This window comes from Panthera tigris, chromosome B4, assembly GCF_018350195.1.
Source record: "Panthera tigris isolate Pti1 chromosome B4, P.tigris_Pti1_mat1.1, whole genome shotgun sequence".
NCBI classification, from domain to species: Eukaryota; Metazoa; Chordata; class Mammalia; order Carnivora; family Felidae; genus Panthera; species Panthera tigris.
In genome coordinates this window covers 6,235,827-6,240,095 of record NC_056666.1, presented here as the reverse complement: position 1 = coordinate 6,240,095, position 4,269 = coordinate 6,235,827, and the positions used below count along the sequence as shown (strand labels likewise).

Genomic DNA, 4,269 nt, shown 5'->3' with positions numbered 1-4,269 from the left:
TGATGACCCCAGTAGAATTCCAAAAGTTCTTGCAGTCCAGTTTTCCTAAACTTTGCAAGTTCTAGAACATTAAGGTGTATAAAAATAGTAAGTCGCTGACTTTCCCTACAGGGGAGACCCAAGCATTCTCTTTATTTAAATAATAAAAATAAATATTGCCCCTGAAGTTAGGATTAGGGTTAGGACTGGTTTCTGCCTGTAGGGATGCATAGGTGGGGAGAAACGAGCCATCTCTGTTGCAACGCACTGCTTCTAGCTTTCTTCCCCACAAGGCCTTCCCCTACCAAGGCAGCAACACAAGCCATGAATAGGCTCTCAGAGTTCATGGTTATACCCATCAATCTGCTACTCTATCTATAGGTTAGAGCTTATGGCAGAACATTAGGGTGAAGAAGCATTCTTTTTCATTCTCTGTGGGCTTTTTTTTTATTTTTGAGAGAGAGAGAGAGAGAGCACGTGGGGAAGGGGCAGAGAGAGAGGGGGACAGAAGATCTGAAGGGGGCTTGGCGTGGACAGCAGGGAGCTCTATGTGGGGCTTGAACTCATGAACCGTGAGATCATGACCCGAGCCAAAGTCAGACGGCTCAACCGACTGAGCCACCCAGGTGCCCCGAGAAAAAGAGAATCTTAAGCAGGCTCCACACTCAGCACAGATCCCAATGTGGGACTTGATCCCAGAACTCTGAGATCCTGAGGAGCCAAAAATCGAGCGTTGGGTGCTCAACCTACTGAACCACACAGGCGCCCCTCTTTATGGGTTTTCATTTCACTTTCTAAGAGGGTAAAAGTCTTTCAATCCTGCATGACTCTTTGGAACTTTCTTCCTTCTTCCCTCTTCTCCATTCTCCCATGGGTAGTGGGGACACTGAAGAAGTGACCAAGGGCAGGGCCCCAGTGAAGAAGAGAATCATCCTACTTCCCTGTTCCTTGAACCTACTTCCTTTGTTCTCAGCCTAAAAACGAAGACGTCAGCTGCTTTTGTGGAGGATGCTTAACGAGTTCCCTATAATCATCGGGTGGTGTGATCAAAATCAGTGGTGGTTAAAAGCAATGTCTTTCAGGATGCAAAATATTCTGAACTAGGCGTTCAGAACTTGCCTTCATAGATCTCACGTCTCTCAGGGAAACAGAAATTGAAAAAGTAATTTCATGGGACGTTAGGGACAATTTACGAGGGGAGAAAGATTATGAAAGTGGGTGACCCTTGGCTTTCGTGGGCCATAAACGACGATCAGAAACACTTTTTAAAATCAGAAGCACACAAACATCAAAAGCTCTATACAAGAATATAGATGATGAGGAATCCAAGTGGGAACCAGGGCTGATCAGTGGTTATAATCTTTCTAAATTAAACACGATGTTAGAACACATGTTGGGATCAGGAGAAAAGTCACCGTGGCAATGCGTGATGCAAAGGATACGCCTTGAAGAAACCACGCTGCTCTCTTGAAAGAGAAATGCTTAATACCACAGGTGCTTTGAGAGTTCTTCTTGAAAAGCATGCGGACTCAGAAACGGCAAGTGCTTTAGGAATTCCACTTCTCCAAATGGGCAATATTTGTCAACACTGTTATTCTGTCAAATCACTCGTGCATTATCAATCGTGACGATTAGAAGAGACCTTGCAGATGTCGTCTTTTAAATTCTCTTGATGTGTCCGTCTCTGTTCTCCTGCTTCCCTCCCCCAATTTGTTTGACATGAAGATTTCTGAGACAAGTAAAACTTGGAGCTAACATGAGAATTGTGTTCTATGTGCCGGGTGCAGTGCTGAGCCATTTACTTGCCTCAGCTGACGCAGGACAGACCTCTTTTCTTATCTCTTTTCTAGATAGCGTATCAGGCTCAAAGGGTTTCATCATTTGCAGGGAAGTGTTGGAGTGGGTGTAGGTCTGATTCCAGTGCTAGTATCATTGTGTTACATGATGTGTCCTCTCATATCTAATTAACTTAATTTTAGTCGTTCTGTTAAATAATTTCAACACACCTGATGGAAATTTAACGGGGGATAGGGGGACATAAGAATCAAGTCCAGTAGGCTTCAAAGCACCGATGAACCTAAATTTTTTTTTAACATTTATTTATTTTTGAGAGACAGAGCGTGAGCAGGGCAGGGGCAGAGAGAGTGGGAGACACAGAACCCGAAGCAGGCTCCAGGCTCCGAGCTGTCAGCACAGAGCCCCACGCGGGGCTCGAACCCACGATCAGGGAGGTCATGACCCGAGCCCAAGTTGGACTCTCAATTGACTGAGCCATCCAGGTGTCCCAAAGCACATATGAACTTTAAAAGTTGGCGCTAAGTCCCACCATTAAGGCAGATGGGTGAATACAGCTGTGTCACTCAGCACCGGCCCGCATTGTCCCCCAAGGATCAAGTCTCTGGACCAAGCTCTTAGCTATCAAGGTGTCAATCCTTTCTTCCTGATGTAAAGCTGAGAAATGGAAAGGAGGCTCTGAGCGAAGGTGCTTGAAGAGGAAACAAAAGGGGGTAGGGTGACAGAGACTCAGCAGAGGCTTGGTCATTGTTGTGAAGACTTCTCGATAGACTTCCCTTTTTCAGCTTTATCGAGGTACAACCGCTAAAATGATAATATATTTAAAGCGTACAATATGATGATTCGACATATGCATACATTGTAAAAGGATGGTCACCATCCAGTTGATGAACATATCCATCACATCACATATTTACATTTTTTTGTGTGCGTGAGAACACGTAAACTCTCCTCTCTGAGCACATTTCACTTATAAAATAGAGTGTCGTCAACTATGGCCACCATGTTATACATTAGATGCTCAGACTTTACTCATTGTGTAACCGACAGTTTGTACCCATTTCCCAACATGTCCCCTTTTCCCTCAACCCCCAGCTCCGGGCAGCCACATTTCTATACTTTTTTTTTTAAATATTTTTTTACGTTTCTTTATTTTTGAGAGACAGAGCATGAGCGGGGGAGGGCAAGAGAGAAGGAGACAGAATCAGAAGCAGGCTCCAGGCTCTGAGCGGTCAGCACAGAGCCTGACGCGGGGCTCGAACCCACGAACTGTAAGATTATGACCTGAGCCAAAGTCAGACGCTTCACTGACTAAGCCACCTGGGCGCCCCTCTATTCTTTATTTCTATGAGTTTGACTTTGTTTGTTTGTTTGTTTGTTTGTTTTAAGATTCCACATATAGGTGATACATGCAGTCTTTGTCTTTCTCTGTCTGGCTTATTTTGTTTAGCACAATGCCCTCCAGTTTCGTCCATATTATCACAAATGACAGGATTTCCTTCTTTTTTAAGGCTGAGTGTTATTCCATTTTGTGCATATTTATATCTATCTATCTATCTATCATGATTTTCCTATCTGTATCTATCACATTTTTAAAATATTTTTACGGTGCTTGCTTCGGCAGCACATATACTAAAATTGGAACGATACAGAGAAGATTAGCATGGCCCCTGAGCAAGGATGACACGCAAATTCGTGAAGCGTTCCATATAAAAAAAAAATATTTTTACGAAGTGTTTTTCTAATGTTTATTTATTAATTGTTGAGAGAGGGAGAGAGAAAGAGAGAGAGAGAGAAAGAGATAGAGAGAGAGAGAGAGAGGAAGTGGGGAAGGGGCAGAGGGAGGGAGAGAATCTTAAGCAGTCTCCATGCCCAGCACTGAGCCTGACACAGGGCTTGATCTCCTAGCCATGAAATCATGACCTGAGCCAAAATCAAGAGTTGGATGCTTAACTGACTGAGACACCCAGGTGCCCCTGTCCAATCAGTTTTTGATTTAATATCTGTACTTGTTATTGGTTCGTTCAGACTTTCTATTTCTTCATAATTTAGTCTTGGTAGGGTATGTGTTTCCAAGAATTTACCTACTCATTCTAGGTCGTCTTATTGGCACAGCATATACTTGTTCATAGTTGTTGCTTAGTTGTTCCTTAGTATTTCTGTGTTATCAGTTGTAACTTTCATTTTTTATTTTATAAGTCTTCTCTCTTTTATCTTAGTTTAACTGAAGGTTTGTCAACTTTATCTTTCCAGCAAGCAAATTTTTTGTTTCATTGATCTTTTCCATTGTCTTTCTAACCTCTAATCTCTGTGTCATTAATTTCCACTCTGATCTTTGTTATTTCCTTCCTTCTGCTAACTTTGGGCTTAAGTTATTTGCCTTTTACTCGTTCCTTGATGGTCAAGTTAGGTTGTTTTTTTGAGATCTCTCTTTTTTCTCTTTCATTTTTTAAAAAAAATTTATCTTTATTTTTGAGAGAGAGAGAAAGAGAGACA

At 42.4% G+C, this 4,269-nt stretch overlaps 1 non-coding gene across 1 annotated transcript; it reads left to right on the top strand.

The window, feature by feature from the left end:
* The first annotated feature begins 3,381 nt into the window (after positions 1 to 3,381).
* LOC122240604 lies at positions 3,382 to 3,488 on the top strand. Its single transcript, XR_006220384.1, has one exon. It is a non-coding gene; the product is annotated as a U6 spliceosomal RNA (small nuclear RNA).
* The last annotated feature ends 781 nt before the right edge of the window (positions 3,489 to 4,269 follow it).